Genomic DNA, 18,148 nt, shown 5'->3' with positions numbered 1-18,148 from the left:
GGTCTGATTTACCGGCTCACAGCTTATGTGGTATGTAAAGATACTCACATGCATACACAATCAAGGGATGAATAAAAACGTCAACAGTTCCTAACCCTCCCCTGGTCTACTTTGACCTTTTCTTACACAGTGCTATACTTACACACAGCGGGGGAGGAAAGTATTTTGTTTCATAGCCCCAAGTCTGTTTTTAATGTTTCTGGCTCGAAAAGGACATTCCCAGAACAAATGACTATATCTTCACTTCTAAAAGGGGTCAATTAATAATCTTTTTTCTCAAAGCAATGATAAACCTGTGAGTTGGACGTAGAAAAGTCAGAATCAATATAGATGTTTTCATTTTAAAGTAAATTCAGATTGAACATAGTAAAACAATTTAAATTATAGTTTCCGTCCAAAAAACCCCATTACTTCTAGTGAAAACCACCCTCGAATGATGGGATAGTAGACTAAAAGCTTTAGTAATCCACACAATAACATATAATAAGTACCCTGTATCAAGATTGATGCAAAACAAGTTACATTTGACCATTTTAGAGAGGTTAAAAAAAAGAAACACCTCTGGGGTCATTTGGGTGTATTTTCCATATCTCTGGAACCCATCGGTCGATTTTGGTGATTGACACCACTTTTGAACCATTAGAGCCAATATAATCGAGAGGGAGTTCCTAAATCCATCTAAACATTACCATTGGTGAAGAGAGTGATGCGCAGCCAGCATGCCCAAAACCGGAAGCTCTCATACGCTCTCGTAGCTCTCATAGCAGTTATATATGAAAACTAATCTTATTGACATAAATGTTATGATGGATTATCAGTAATCATTTCAAAGGGACACAGAGACATTGGATTAACCTTCAGCAGCGTTTATATGCGTTGTAATGCCATTGAACACAACTTTTGATCAGAAAACAGCAAAGGTAAGACGTTTTTGCCGTTTTGGCCACGTAAATAGAAGTTGTGTGTTGTCTTTGCTTGCCTTCACTTCCCTGAGTTTTGGTCGCACAGTGATGATACCTATACCATTTGAATCTGTGGAATATCAGCTTTCATATGATATATATATATTTGTGCAGATCCGATGAAGTAAACCATATTTCTACCGTGAGTTGTGTGCTAACTCTTTCGCTTAGTGCTAATCCAGATGCTTGGCATTAGAGTTGTGTTTTGTTTCGGTAAAAATGGTTCATATTGTCAGTTAGCTGAGTTTCATCCCGTTAAGTGGGTATGACACATTCATAGTCTATTAAATGTTAAGAAGACACTGTTTCTTGCAAGATTTTGCAGGAGCCCGGGCATAACAGGTTAAGGTTATTCTTCCAATGTTAATTCTGCTTGGCTGCTCACTATGGTGTTATTTGAATGCCATCTCTAGGGACCAGGTGTGATGAACAACTTTTAATTATCAAGAGTTTTGGCTCTATGGATCCTCCTCAAACTATTGGCTAATAATAATCATGATAACTTAGAAACTGAAAACAATCTATATATATATATATATATATATATATATATATATATATATATATATATATAAAGTTAATATATATAAAAGTTCATTGCTAATAAAGGTGACTTCATAAAGTTGTGGCATGGATTTCTCATCACACGCAAACGGTTCACATAGACAACACACAAGACACATGATATGAAGTTGTACTGTAATGTCTGAATTGCTTTTCAGACATCGGGAAAGACAAGATTTACTTTTTGCCAACCCCTGCTGAGATCTGAAGTGATGGTGCAGTCAGAAGCTGTGCGAGGGAGGGAAAAACAACAAAAACAACCGACTCTCCCATCGCCTAAATATCTTTCCAAACGTACACTTGCACCATCACCACGACCCCCCCTCCCTCCATTCTGGCAGAGGAAAAACAGAACAAAGAAGCAATTTCAAATGTAATTGTGCAACAACACCAATAAATCCTGACTTTATTCCCAATAGACACAACCGTGTGCATGGTTCAGACAGAGTAGGTGTGTTACATAAAGTCCAAAATGGGGGTTGACTTTGCTTTACTCAATATGAACCCTTAGACATTGTAACTATCTTTTTAAATAGGTTTGAGGTATGCTGCTGTTTTGGTGGCTATTCTTATATTCTAGACCAGCCTTTTAGTTTTCAGAAAAAGTCGTTCACTAAAATTATGCACAGCTATAACATTTACAGAAGCTGCTGAATAACGCCAAGACATCGGCCCACTAAAATCTAAAGAGTAAACATAGGTACTTCAGAAAATCCTTAAAACTAAGTATGTAATGACTAATGGTGATAAGAAATCTGCTCACCCATAACTGTAGCTGCACCAATGATGACACATACTGTACCATCCACTTTAATTTAAATGTAGGCCTTTACTTACAGTTGGAATCAATCATCAGACCAATGTGGTTCTAATACATGAACACAGCATGTTCTGCCAAAGTTCCACACACACACACACACACACACACACACACACACACACACACACACACACACACACACACACACACACACACACACACACACACACACACACACACACACTAGGGCTGCAAAAATCATAATCACGATTATTTGTCAATAATTGATATCACGATTATTAAATATGATTATTCATTGACTTTGAAAACATCCATTGATTGAACTATAACACAAATAATAATTTGAACAGTATCTTTTTAACTGTTTATTACCCTGAACGTATAATTCAACTGAAAAACCAATACAAAAATAAATAAAATAAATGATAGATTAAAATAAATAATATCAAAATAATAAATACCAATAAACAAGATCAACAAATATTTTGAAGCGCACTTCCACAAGATACTAAACATATATACATATGATAAATAAAAATAAATTAGACTAACATTAATTATATCAAACATGTTGTAGTGCACTGTCACAACCTAGCAAAGCAAAATAATCATTTTTTTTGATTATGTTGCTTTCGTAAAGGCCAAAATTGTAATTGCGATTAAAATATGATTAATTGCATAGCCCTAACACACACACACACACACACACACACACACACACACACACACACACACACACACACACACACACACACACACACACACACACACACACACACACACACACACACACACACACACACACACACACACACACACACACACACACACACACACACACACACACACACACACAATTGACATGAAATCACTGACAAATATGAATATACTGTATTCAACTTCATTAAAACGTTATTAACGTGCCTAAACTCAGTAATTCACTAAAAATATGTATATGTTAATGGAGCCTCGTCGGCAGATCAGGATCCCTCCGCTACGCTTTGGGATCCTGATCTGCATGACGGGTATTATTTTCCCCATAAGGAACAAGTCGCTGCAAATTATCCCGCTTATTACATGGCCACATTCTCAAAAAAGTAACGACATGACTCCCAATATTAATTTAAATGCTTTTATGGATTTAGAAAATGTTTTTATTGATTTAAAAAATAGTTGTATTGATTTAAATTGACATGCATCCGCTAAGAAAAATAGTCCGTTGTTACCGTTTTTTAAACAGTCTGAATGAAACGGCAGCTCTCAGCTGTGTATTTACACAACTAATGGCCCATCAACCACAGCTCTCTCCCCCCCTCCCCCCTGATCTTTCTTTTCCAGCAGCTAAATTAACTGTAGGTTACTCTGAGTGACAAGCTTACAGTTAGACACAACACTGTCATTGCAAGTGACCCTCAGTTAGTTGACTTATATGTTCAACTGATAAATTTGTTACTGATAAAAAAGGGCTTCTACTGTACCTAATTACCTTAACACTAGAACCGCCAGAGGTTTTTGTATAGGCCTACCTAAACCCGTTAAATCCGGCTATTAGAATTCAATTTTTAACAACATAGGGTGCTACATAACACACTTTCAGGAAAAGTCACGGACTGGGATTTTAATATTTTATTGAAAAAAAGTTACATTGCACACACACAACACACATCACACAAATTGACCCGATTGGCGGTTCTAGTGTTAAATAAACTCACTAATTAATTAAACCAGTTCAATACGCATTATTCTTATTCTTATCATTCTTTATGAGCGCAGAAGTAGTCTTAAAATCTGATCTGTTTTTTAAATGATATCTGACGGCAGGCAGTTAGCTCTGATCACCTATGATAAATGCGCCACACCTAATCGCTGGCCATTCAGCCACAGAGCTCCCTCTATACAAATCAAGCTGTAGACGGTGTGAAAGCACCTATTTTTTTAAATAATGGTCGGAATGTGACCTGTGAGCCTTCTGAATTACCGTGGGACAGCACATTCTAAACTAAAATGTTCAATCAATAAAGTAACATCTTACCTTATCTTAATAATATCTTCATATTAATAATATTAATAAATCATACAGTATGTGTCCGAAAGGGAGCAGGAGGAAGCAAACACAAAAATATACAAAATATATACTGCATATTAAAGCAAACGATTGTAAAGGTAAAAGTATGAGCATAACAAATAAAGAAGTGTAATGTAAACATTTACATTATTATTATGATTATTTAATATATAAAGACTATATATTATTGAATTACAAGATTAGATATACTTTAGTTGATCTAAAATATTGATGTGTTCAAATGCTCTTCAAAACACAACTGAAAGTCCATGAAACTTGTCTTTCTGTATTTGTGAATGAAGCGCCATCTCCTAGTTAAAACCTGAAATTGAAAATCTGGCAACGCCCTCTTGGAAAATAGTGGGAGGGCTTAACATTCCTCTATACTGGTCTTAGGCAGGAAGCTGTAAACTGGAGTCTGAAATTAAGTGCTACATCTGTACCATAGCTCCAAACTGTCTTTTTGTAATCATGCTATGTTGATGTTGTTAATTATTTGATAAGATAACGCCACTGTAAAATGTAAGGTGTTCAATTCCTAATTGTTGTTTCTTCTCTCAACAGATTCTTCTGAGTTCTAAGTGAAAGCCAAACACCGTTATAAGCTATAGCATCAATCCAAAGGCACTTTTAAGAGCCACGTCCCCATTGTTTCCCTGTCCTTGCTGTTGTGAAATTGTCCTATCTTTGTTGCTGTCTGTGTATCTCTGTCTGTGTACCTGTGTATGTGTCTTATCTGTCATCTTTCTGTTGTTAGTCCATTTCTGTGTTTTTTTTTTCTATACTATACTATACAAAGAAAAAGCAGCATCCCTGGATAGTGAATGGGGCCAAGATGTGGTGAAAAAAAAAAAAATGTTGGACGGATACTTGATTCTGCCCGTATTGCAGTAAGTAACAATATTTCATAAGTTTCTGGTAATTGAAGTGAAACTCCCTTTTTAGTACATTATGATCAGGGGCCTCATTTATAACGCCGTGCGTAGGATTCACGTGGGAAGGTTGCTTACGTAGTACAAAGCAAAAAAATAGGTACAGAAATGTTACGCCATGTTCCGATTCACAAAACATTGCGTACCGGCGAGGGAAGTGCGTACCGCACATCCTACGCCTATTTCCCTTTATAAATCACAATCAGCTCGAAATGCGGAGCAGCTTCTACCCATAAATAGTCAAAGAAACGCCCATTCATTCATTCATTTTGACTGACTGCATGAAGAAGATCGCAGGAAATGACGACAGAACAGCTAAAAAAGACATCTCACATCGTGTCAGATTTAGGTTATTTTGGGGAGGTCGAGATAAATCATACATCAGTGTTTCCCCTACCATTGTCTTGGCGGGGCGCTGCGCCCTGCCAACGGAGCCCCGCGCCCTGTCTGAAATTGAAGGTGTTTTTTTTTATTATTTTTTTTATTTAAACATTTATTTTTTATTATTTAAAAAAAAATATATATATATATAGCGCCAAATTGCAACTGAAGTAATCTATCTACGGCACGTTTCACATTGAACATGTGCTCTTTTATTAAATAAACGAAACGCCTACAGTATGTTATTTATCCAATGTGCATGTTTCAGTGTCCACTGCCTTGCGTATTCACATTCTCCCTCCGCTCTGTTTCTAAAGGGCGGGGCTCCGCTCCCCTCGCAACAGTCGGTGTCGGCGTCGGCGACTTCTCAGGTGACTGGCCGGTGTATCTGGGCCTTTATCGTCACGGGAGAAGGACACAAACAGCCTGCCCAGGTGGACGCGTGCGAACGCGACAACGAACGTAGCGTGCGCATTCTAAAAATAGCTCACAGATGGTGAGCAGGTACCGCGGTTTTGAACTACAGTACCTATTGAATTTGACAGAAAACAACAATGAAACACCAGCAGAAGAATAGTCTAATGAATTGGGTGAAAAAAAAGACAGGAGATGGGAGTTGGTTTATTCAGTAAATTAGCTCAGTATAATTGGATGTTCTGTCTACACATGTTGATGTGAGGCTAATGCAGGATTTGCTAGCTTGATGCTACCGGCATTTAGCGGCAGTGACTCAACAAATTGCCACTTTAAATGTATCGTCAGCAATGTATGACAAGCAGACTGCTTGTTTAATGTTAGACTCACCAATAGCTCAATATGATCATAACACGATTGCTTTCATATCAGAGATGAGATGAGGTGGAGCTGCCTCCAGCAATAGAGGATGAGGCAGAGAGAAGCAGCAGCAGCAGCACAGGGTTGCAGCAGGTATGTTATATGCTGTAGTCAGGTGATTTAAATGTATCAATGAAAGGAAGAAGTGTAGGCTACATGATAAGAAGGGAATACAGTTTGAATTAAAGTAATAAAGTACAGTGTAACACAGATGATTGGTCGTGCGTTTTACAGCACCACGGCTTGCACAGATTACATTGTTTTATGGATTTATTGTCAAAGCATTTAATATATTCATTGCTATCGGGATGTTAGAGCACTCCATGGAATATAACAACAAGTGTTTCTGAAATAAATTATCTACCCCACCTTTAAGTACATATATCAATAAAAAACCCATGTACATTTGACAACCTTTTTTTATTTTAACAAAAACTGTAAGTAAACCTGCATTACAGAGAGCTCCACTGACCATCAACCTGCATCTGAAACTCCCACAGCCGAGAAACCACAGACCGTTAGCAGAGAGCAGCAAGAGAACCTCAGTGCAGAGCAGCAAGAGAGACCAGTTCCAGAGCAACATCAGGCCCTCAGTGCAGAGCAGCAAGAGAGACCAGCTCCAGAGCAACATCAGGCCCTCAGTGCAGAGCAGCAAGAGACTTATTTCGTTCTCAATCTGGTGCCATGTTCACCCTCTCTGTCCTCTTCTTCCTCACAATCCGATATTCTTCCTCCTCATGCCATATCCCAGTCTTCTCTGAATGAACAGCCAAAAAAAGAAGAATAGGTAAACAGAGGGTACATTTTGACTTCACACACTAATAATACATTTGATACCAGGCACATTGAACTTAAATCAATAATTGGGTATAAGCCAGGTTTCATTCAGGTAACCAGACCAGTGCACAGCATATTATTCTTAATATATATTTTTAGCTGCGTTTTGGTGGCTTATGAAAGGGTCATGGTTGATATTGATGCCTGGCTAACCTAAGAGGCTTTTGTGAAGCCTACCCAGGACATTTTGCTGGATTACATGAAATAGGGACAAACGTCTTTGACACAAATAGACAAGTCTGCAGATCATTTTACAATGTTTGATTTATTTCACAATTATATAGTTAATCTCATGGGGACAGGGTTTTGTTCTCAAGAGAAGAAGAGAATAATAAGCTCATTGGTCCCTCAATAATGTTGTATGTCACTTGTCTGTATGCCTGATTGTCTTTTCTTTCTTTCACTAGAAACCACAAAGAAGAGGAGTTGGACTCGTGCAGAGGTCAAAGCTGTTGAAGATACATTAATGACCTTCATCACATCTGGGAAAGTACCAGGAAAGTTGGACTGCATTGCATGCATTACAGCTTCTCCAGAAGCACTGATGGGAAGAAACTGGATAGCGGTGAAGTTCTATGTCAAAAATAGGATCACCGCCCTTCAACATGCAAGGAGAAATTGAAAACTCGTCTGTCGGTTTCCTGTTGATTCTGTTCACCTGGAGTTGTGTTCTCCCTCCCCAGCTGTTTCTTGTCGTCTTTATTTTTTATTGTGATTGTATTTCTATGTAAAAGTATGTGTGCATATAGGCCTATCTATTTATTTCTGAATATTTCAATAAAATAAATAAATGGCAGTTATTATGGCTATACATACCTACTTTACTAGCTACATTATTTGAAGTTATTGAAGTTTTCTGACACAAAACATTCCCATGCTGTCATTGCTGTCATAAAATGATATTCAACACATACAAACACTTAAGCTTCCTTGATCATTCAAAATATGTTATGTTCACCTGTTACTGTAGGCCTATGCACATAATATGACGTTTTTTCTCTAGCCATCTTTATGTATTTCATATGCATTTATTTAAATAATGCTGAAGTTTAAAAAATTACACTTTTGATAACAGTTCCATCCCAAAAAATTGTAAATTGAAATTGCATAGGCCTACTCGATTTTTACTATCGTTGCTATGGACGCTGCTAACGCCAATAGCTTCCATGTTGTTTTAATCTTTTTTTGCTTCGTGTCACCCCATTTCTCAACAGAAAAACACGGAGGTGTGATTGATAGCAAAACAATGGGAACATGTTTTAATAACCTTTCCTTAGGTTACTAGGAAATGTTTTTTTTGTTGGTTAGGGATAGCGGAAAACATCCAACCGCTCTGCAAAACCCATAGCTGCAGAACCGGATTTTTTTTTAGAACTGATTACTTGTATGTGCCCACACACAATATCTTTGCTTTTCATTACGAAAAATCATAAGTAAGTAGTCTAATGACTAGTTCGGCTGTGGTAGATATCATATAAAGTCATTTTACGATCCTACAACTCTTTTGCAAACCGGAAGTAGGCCTACTACAAAAAAAACCATTTTCATAATAGGCCTACTAGCTTAAATATCTATGAAATAAACAAACAGCATAACTTTTTCACATCACATGCTTTATTTCAACAGTACAATAATTGATTTGTTTGTAATAGATATATGTTATATTTAAGCAATAGCTCACGACAGGCCGTGGTATATGCTCATTATATCACAGCTAAGGGGCGTGGTTCGGCCCGACGCGAAGCGGAGGGTCGACAACCCCCTTAGCTGTGATATAATCAGTGTTGGGTGTAACGCGTTACAAAAGTAACGGAGTTACAGTAATATATTACTTTTTGCTGTAACGAAGTAATGTAACGCATTACTAATGAAATGTGGGTAATATATTACCCGTTACAATGCTCAGTAACGCAGTTACAACACATTTTAACCCGAAATTAAATGGTGTTTTGTTTTTTAAGAATGGACTAACATAGCGAGACATTCCGACACCGGACAAATTGTGCGGGTAGATTAGTAAACCTGGTGTTTACCCTTCAGGCTTCGCGTCGAGATCTTCGGGGAAGTTGAACGTTATGCAACCATTCAAAAAAGAGAACGTAGCGAAAAATACAAACAACACATTGTGTCAGGTGCGCGTGACCTGCTCCGCTGCGCGTGCATCATTTCCAAAGTGCTTCCACAACAGTGACACACATCTGATCTGTGGATAATCATTTATACGAAAATGGTTAAACCAACCATCACTAAACGCCAGCAACACTGCATCTACTGCAGACAGTAGCAACAGGTCAGATGCGGACATCACGCTACCCTCCGTTGTGGACACTAGCTTACTCCCGCCTGACTCGCCGGCCCCGGAGCAGCAGTCTTCGTCGCCCAAAACTACGCCGCCCCTCTGCGGCCCGCAGGTGCCAGGTATATCTAAACAACTACCCGCCTGTACAGTGGGGTAAGGCGGTCATTTTGCAGCTTGTGGTATAAAAATAGACAATGGCTAGAATATGCATGTGAAAATAGTACCATATTCTGACATGCCTGTAGAAATGTTGGGTCAAAAATAATGCATACAATAGCACAGATGCCTTCACCACGAATGGCTACAAAAATATCTCATATCCCAAGCTTATTATCAACGAGCTGATGTTGCAGCTGAAATGTTCTCCAGGTCACAAAGTCAACCTCACATAATGATGTGATACCAGTTTTCAAGCACAGTAAATATTCTCTTCCCATCGTATATGATGGGACCAAGCTGATGATGTAGTAGGCTACATGGTTTTAATAATACTTTTGCCTTTCAATGTTTGCCATTTCAAACCATGAGCATGGTTTAAATAATATTTGCCTTGATTTACAATATGTTAACCTTCATTATAGTCCTTGACAGCGGTCTGTACTGCTGTATTAACAACGTGTCACATGTTAAGAATTTACAATCAGAATCGAGTATTCAACTAAGCCCTGTAATACAAGTTGTTAGTAGCCTTAAGGGCCTACACAGTTGTTATGCTATACCACATTGCCCTTCACTGGATGCATAATGAGCTGCACTAAAATACATTTTAGCATTTAAAATACCTAGCTATTCTTTTGCGGTTATTTTGATGAAAGTAACTAAAAAGTAACTAAAGTAGTGTAACTCATTACATTTCAGAGAAAGTAATATTGTAATGTAACTTGTAATGTAACGCTGCTACCTAATTTCACTCCTTCCACCTTTGAATTCCATGCCGTCACAGTAACCCATCCTATACAATTAACCATTTTTGTTCTCTACCGTCCACCAGGCGCCTTGGGGGACTTCTTGGAGGAGTTAGATAATCTCCTCTCACACATCCCTGAAACTGGCCCTCCCGCTGTACTTCTCGGAGATTTCAACCTCCAGACAGGGAAGATATCTGAACTAACATCTCTGTTAACCACCTTTGCTTTCTCACTGTCTCCATCCCCACCAACTCATAAAGCTGGCAATGTCCTTGATCTCATATTCTCAAGGAACTGCTCTACTTCTAACCTCTCTGTAAACCCGCTCCACACATCCGATCACTTCTTCATTTCATTCTCTCTACCCCTTTCCAAACATAACAACCTAATCTCTTCTAACTCTGCTCCTGTCCGCCGTAACCTCCGTTCCCTCTCCCCCTCTACCTTTGCCTCATCGGTGCTCTCAGCCCTCCCTTCCTCTGACTCGTTCCAACTCCTGCCTCCAAACACTGCTGCAAAAACTCTCCTCTCGACTCTCTCATCCTCTCTGGACTTTCTCTGTCCTCTCACATCGCGGCCGGCTCGTCAGTCCCCTCCTGCTCCCTGGCTAAATGATGCACTGCGTGCTAATAGAACCATCCTTCGGGCAGCAGAGCGGAAATGGTGGAAATCCAAACACCATGACGACCTCCTAACCTATCAGGCTCTCCTCTCCTCTTTCTCTGCTTCCATCTCTCAGGCAAAAAGCACTTTCTTTCAAGATAAGATCCAATCTTCCTATTCCAATCCCAAAAAACTATTTTCTATCTTCTCCACCCTCTTGGACCCCCCCAAAGCACCTCCCCCCTCCTCCCTTCTGTCAAGCGACTTTGTTAACCATTTTGAAAAAAAGGTTGATGATATTCGCGCTTCTTTTTCTGACTCACCTTTACTCACCGCTGGGTCAACAGACCCTCACTTCACCCACACACTGACCTCCTTCACCTCTGGGTCACCAGACCCTCCCTTCACCCACACACTGACCTCCTTCTCCCCTCTCTCTCCAAGTGAGGTTCTTACCCTCGTTACCTCTGCCCGTCCTACCACCTGTTCTCTGGACCCTATCCCCTCAAATCTCCTTCAGACTATCGCTCCTGATATTCTACCATTTCTCACCCATTTCATCAACACTTCTCTAACTTCTGGTCACTTTCCAAACAGTCTCAAGGAGGCAAGAGTAAACCCTCTCCTTAAGAAACCCACTCTAAACCCGTCTGATGTTATTAACTACAGGCCCGTCTCTCTCCTCCCGTTCCTGTCTAAAACACTTGAACGCGCTGTCTTTAAACAACTCTCCTCTTATCTCCATCAGAACAACCTTCTGGATCCGCACCAGTCTGGTTTCAAGGCAGGTCACTCAACAGAAACTGCTCTCCTTGCTGTCTCTGACAAACTGCACACTGCTAAAGCAGCCTCCCTCTCCTCTGTCATCATCCTTCTGGACCTGTCTGCTGCATTCGACACGGTGAACCATCGGATCCTCCTTCGCACTGTCCAAGAACTTGGAGTTTCAGGCACTGCACTTTCCCTCCTCACCTCATACCTCAACGACCGCACCTACAGGGTTACTTGGAGAGGGTCCGAGTCCGACCCTTGTCAATTAACTACAGGGGTCCCTCAGGGCTCGGTTCTTGGTCCCCTCCTCTTCTCCCTGTACACAAACTCGCTCGGGTCTGTCATTAGCCCGCATGGTTTTTCATACCACTGCTACGCTGACGACACCCAACTAATTCTGTCCTTTCCCCGCTCAGAGACCCAGGTCGTCGCACGCATCTCTGCTTGCCTAGCAGACATCTCTCGGTGGATGTCTGCTCATCACCTCAAGCTCAACCTTGACAAGACTGAACTGCTCTTCCTTCCGGGAAAAGATTGTCCCACTCTTGACCTAACAATCAACATCGGCACCTCTGTTGTTTCCCCGACTCAGACTGCAAGGAATCTGGGTGTGGTCCTAGATAACAAATTGTCCTTCACTGCAAACATCGCTGCTACAACCCGCTGCTGCAGATACACGCTTTACAACATCAGGAGGATACGTCCCCAGCTGACCCAGACATCAGCGCAGATTCTGGTCCAGGCTCTCGTCATCTCACGCCTAGACTACTGCAACTCCCTCCTGGCTGGTCTACCTGCATGTGCCATCCGACCTCTGCAGCTCATCCAGAATGCAGCGGCTCGTCTGGTCTTCAACCTTCCCAAATTCTCCCACACCACACCGCTCCTCCGCTCCCTTCACTGGCTTCCAGTAACTGCTAGAATCCACTTCAAGACACTGGTACTTGCGTACCATGCTGCGAATGGATCTGGCCCTTCCTACATCCAGGACATGGTTAAACCGTACACCCCAGCACGTGCACTCCGCTCTGCATCAGCCAAACAGCTCGCTGCACCCGCACTGCGAGGGGGACCCAAGTTCCCGTCAGCAAAAACACGTGGGTTTGCTATCCTGGCTCCAAAATGGTGGAATGAGCTCCCCATTGAAATCAGGACAGCAGATAGCTTACACATCTTCCGACGCAAACTGAAAACTCATCTCTTTAGACTCCACTTCGAGCGATAGAATTACTAACAAAGCACTTATATACTAATAAAGGGCTGGCTTTCTAAATGCCAGTTGAGTAGCACTTGAAATGTTTGGCTCTATGAAACCTGATGTACTTATATGATTCTGTTTTCTTAAAGGTTGTATCTTCCTGGTCGAATGCACTTATTGTAAGTCGCTTTGGATAAAAGCGTCAGCTAAATGCAATGTAATGTAATGTAATGTAACTTATTACTTTCGAAAGAGAGTAATAAGTAATATGTAATATATTACATTTTGGAAGTAACTTGCCCAACACTGGATATAATGAGCATATCACGGCCTGAAGTGAGCTATTGCTTTTATAAAAAGGTTACCAAGTGTGGCAATATGAAAGAAAAATACACACTCTAATTTAAATAGTTTTTATTAGTAAATAATGATGTTCAAAATAAAATAGTCCCTCCGTTACCTTCTGCACAAAACATAGTGCAAGGTGGTTGCTATGCAACAACACTAACAGCAAGCGAACATATTAGACAGAGAGCGTTGATCCATTATTTGGCTGTTTATTTACATTAATGTGTATGTTGCTGTTTATTGTGCATCCACTGAAAAACTGTACAGCATCAGTAGCATGGCTTACGTGGTCACTTGTATAGGTTGAGGACCTCAACCTATACAAGTGACCACGTATACACATATATATACACATTAATGTAAATAAACAGCCAAATAATGGATCAACGCTCTCTGTCTAATATGTTCGCTTGCTGTTAGTGTTGTTGCATAGCAACCACTTTGCACTATGTTTTGTGCAGAAGGCAACGGAGGGACTATTTTATTTTGAACATCATTATTTACAAATAAAAACTATTTAAATTAGAGTGTGTATTTTTCTTTCATATTGCCACACTTCGTAACCGTTTTATCGCGTCGGGCCGAACCACGCCCCTTAGCTGTGATATAATGAGCATATACCACGGCCTGTCGTGAGCTATTGCTTAAATATAAATATATGTATATTTATGTGTATAAGAATGAACTCAGTTGTCCCTCCTGTCTCGTCCTCTCAGTCTAGAGAACATTCTCCTCAACAGAGGCTCTGCCATCACTATCAACCCTATTATCCTCCCTCTCAACCCTCCTGTGGGTGAGGGTCTCTGTGGGATAGTATTGGTGTTGTGTAAATTGTAATTACTAAGTCGGCAGTTATAGATATTTGATATTTTTGGTAGATATATAATTTCTCAAACTTATTTCTTATAAAACTCGAAAACTACCACTATGGTGCTGATTTGTAATAAAACAGCATGGCACTGCTCGAGGGAAATGCAGTTTAAAAAATACAAGTGTTTTTTGTCTTAAATTAGTTGTTGTAAATACTACATTTAGAGTACACATAGTAGTATAGAGGGCTGGTTAACATATATATCTAATTAGATTGTAAATATATAGGCTATATATGTAATTGTGACAATGATTTTTTTACTATATTCTCATGTAACAATGCCAAACCTTTTGGTTATACACCTAGGATAGCTGAGGTCAAGAGCTCTCTATAACAGTTTGCCCCATGTCTGTAGTCCCTTTTGTTGCTGAATTAATGTACTAAGGTCAAGGTTTAAAGGTCAATTTTTCAAAGCAGGAGGCTTGGAAAACCTTCATACTGACCTACGCCACTCTGCAGATCAAGGCCTTTCCAATGATGTATTTGGCTTTGCTCTAACACAAAGTTTTAATTTTCTCACTTCATGGGCACATGCCATAGGTGTAGTTTCGCAGAGCGCTTTGAAGGCCCAATACCAACAAAAATCGAATTCGCCTTTTTCAATGAAGATAGTAACAAGAACTTGGGTGTTTAATCCCAAAACATAATAATACAAAGGACATGAACAAGGTAATATTAGAATAAGATTCAAGTTCAAAAGGATATTTAAATAATGGACTATTTAATGGAATTTCACTTCTTACATAATGTGAATAACAGAATAGTTAAATCTATCAATCAATCAATCACATTTTATGTATATAGCCCATAATCACTGAATATACATTTGTGTCAGGGGGCTTTACAGTTTGTAAAGAATATGACACCCTCTGTCCTTAGACCCTCACATAATTCAAGGAAAAACTCCCAAATAAACGATGAATGAAAAAACCTCAGGGAGAGCTGCAGAGGAGAGATCCCTCTCCCAGGATGGACAGGCGAGCAATACCAAATGTGTATACATTCAAAATACATTTGCATCATAGACAGTCCTGATGTCCAAAAATATAGTATATCCATATATAAAGGAGAAGGAATGTGGATCAATGTAAACAATCGACTAGGGGACGCCAAAGAAATAGCAGGGGGAACTTAAATCTATTTACATAACCCAACAACCAAATATTCTGGTAACACTTTTCTGGTACACAAATTCACCAAATTCACTTGTTAATTAACATGCATATTAGCAGTATTGGCTCTTTATTAGTCATTATAAAACACTTATTAATGCCTTATTCTACATGACCGTATTCTACAAGTAATAAGCCATTAGTTGAGAGTTTATCTCTCTATGTGTTGTACTGTCTCAGTATGAACATAGATTAAACAGCCAGCCAATCTCTTTTGAGAGCCAGGGAATGAGCAGCCATGCTCCTTTATTGATTTATTTGCAGTCCACTGACATTCAAACGGAGTGAAACTATACAAAAAGAAGTTACAAGGCACTTAATGATCTCATACATGCAAGTGTTACATACACAGATTAATACAACCGCTAAGTGTAAACAAGGTAAATATAGCTAATGCTAGCTGTGCAATAAGCATGCACTAGCCTGTATGCTAACGCTAGCAAGAATTCTAGCATATTAAGACCAAAAGTCATGTACAACAACTTCCTTTCTTGCAATAAATCAGCACTAATTAGAGGGTTATTGAGGAAAAACTCTCAACTAATGGCTTATTACTTGTAGAATACTGTCATGTAGAATAAGGCATTAATACGTTTTTATAATGATTAATAAGGAGCCAATATAGGCCTACTGCTAATATGCATGTTAGTTAACAACTATTTGATGGTTAATTTGTGTACCTTAATATAAAGTTTTACCAAGATTCTATATTTTATAACAGGTGGTTGACTATCATGATTGAATGACTTTCTGCCATCCAAAACTTGCGAAATCAAACAATAAATAACTTATTTGTTTTTGTACTAAAGCCCGACAAACCTATTAAACATGTGATGCGAGACTCGGTTGCAACAATCAACTTTATTTAAAAAATTGTGTGTACAGATATAAATATTGCTTTTTCATTGCTCTCAGTATAATATACAGAAATAGATATAACTTAGGCCTATATATAATTTGTTGTATTTATATAACTGAATAAATCCTAATTATATCTACACATTCTAAATGTTACAAACAACACAATACAAGTTTGAGTGTTTACATTCATTCTTAACATAACTTGTAACAAGGATTTACAGATTGAATGGATATACATGGAGTACATGATTATGTACAGTATGTATGAAGCAAATAAATGTCTATATACATGATATACAGTATGCAGGATTTATATTGATAGGCATTATGATTTGTGTATTTAAAAAACAAAGATGTGCATTTAACCTTAAAAATGTAATCTATAATCAAATGAAGTGGTGTTTTAAGAGGCTATTCACAACGTTTGAAGATGTGTCAGGAGTGTTCTTCTGAGCCTTTATGATGACTGATTATGATGGTTACGGTTGGATGAACATTTTGGATCCTGGGAAATAGTTGATCTCAGAAAGCTGTTTGGTTCCATAGCAGTCATTTTGCTGTTTAGATCCTGAGTGCAGGAAGGGGACCCCACAGGGATAGGGCCGGGAGGATTGAAGAAGCATATTCATAATCGTCCATATGAAGGGGTCAATTTCTAATCCATGTCAGAATCAGAGTCACTGTCATAGTCATCAGCTGAATCCCTGTGCAAGAAATTCATGTTTTCTGCTCCAGACAAAACTTGAAGGTAACAGGCTCTCGCTTGCAACTTCCTCTCTGTGATGTTCTGCCGCTTTCTGAGGATGGTGCTCTGCAGACCTCTCAACCCCTCTTCGCTTAGGATCCAGGGCAAATCTTAAAAGTAAAACACAATAAGATAAAGCCAGTGATGGAATAACATAATTGTAATAATGTTTTTCTGTTTATGACATTTATAATTTAAATACATACTTTGCATTGTCTCACTGGAAAGCAGGCAGGACAGCTCTTTCAGGCCATCACCACGGGTTTTAAGAGTTCTCCAATGGTAGTCCATCTCAATGAAACAATCTTCTTCTCCTCTTGAAGCCTCCTTATTGCATTGACAATGTCAAATGCCCTTCTCTTGGTCTTTAGATCGACAGAGTCTGGATTGCATTTATGGAACAGACACAATTATGTAAAAACTGTCAGACTTATACAGACTTATATACAGACTTGTGTACATACCACTGTGTGGTAGCTGCCATGGCCAAGCGTTCTCCTCCTCCGACAGAATGTTCTCCAAGCAAAGAGTTTCTGTACTTGGAACCATTTTGTTGTAACTCTCTACAACCGAAGTCAGGATCTCCTTCTCCTTCCTGATCTTGCACCGGATCCTGGCACGAGCTTTGTTGCCGTCTGTATCTTTATAAAGACGCTGAGAGCGTCTCTTTATACTTGCAACCAGGGTCTCAATTCTGCTAGCCAGGTCATCAGCATCATTGGTAGTGGTTTTTGTTGTTGTTGCTGCTTAGAAAGAAGTATGTGGTTTAATACAACATCATATTAAAACACTTATTAAATAGCTTCAACATAACCAGTCTAGGCACATAGCTTAATTACAATTTGAACTACAGTAAGATATAGCCTAATTGGGATAAAGTAATATTGTACTATTCTTATTTAATTTGTAGTTACATTTGAACTGCATTTAAAACGATAAATTAAATTATGTGAATAGCGAAGCTGTACGTTTGATTTCTTTATAAATATCAGTTAGATGGCAATCTGCATTAAGAT

At 39.1% G+C, this 18,148-nt stretch overlaps 1 protein-coding gene and 1 long non-coding RNA gene across 4 annotated transcripts in view; one reads left to right on the top strand and one right to left on the bottom strand.

Moving 5' to 3' along the window:
- The window catches only part of LOC307029173 (uncharacterized protein), a 426,810-nt gene that overhangs the window by 84,951 nt on the left and 323,711 nt on the right, over positions 1 to 18,148 (bottom strand). The window lies entirely within an intron of this gene.
- Positions 741 to 8,171, top strand: LOC307025786. 3 transcript variants are annotated; one of them, XR_013804271.1, is made up of 7 exons: positions 741 to 920; positions 1,685 to 1,899; positions 4,937 to 5,262; positions 6,003 to 6,181; positions 6,532 to 6,612; positions 7,020 to 7,306; positions 7,764 to 8,171. It is a non-coding gene; the product is annotated as an uncharacterized lncRNA (long non-coding RNA). The 3 variants fall into 3 exon arrangements; XR_013804269.1 differs by lacking the exon at positions 1,685 to 1,899; XR_013804270.1 differs by lacking the exon at positions 6,003 to 6,181.

The sequence above is a fragment of the Notothenia rossii genome, assembly GCF_949606895.1.
Source record: "Notothenia rossii genome assembly, chromosome: 2".
Taxonomy (NCBI): Eukaryota; Metazoa; Chordata; class Actinopteri; order Perciformes; family Nototheniidae; genus Notothenia; species Notothenia rossii.
The sequence above is the reverse complement of the archived record's forward strand: the minus strand, read 5'-3'. Positions and strand labels throughout refer to the sequence as shown.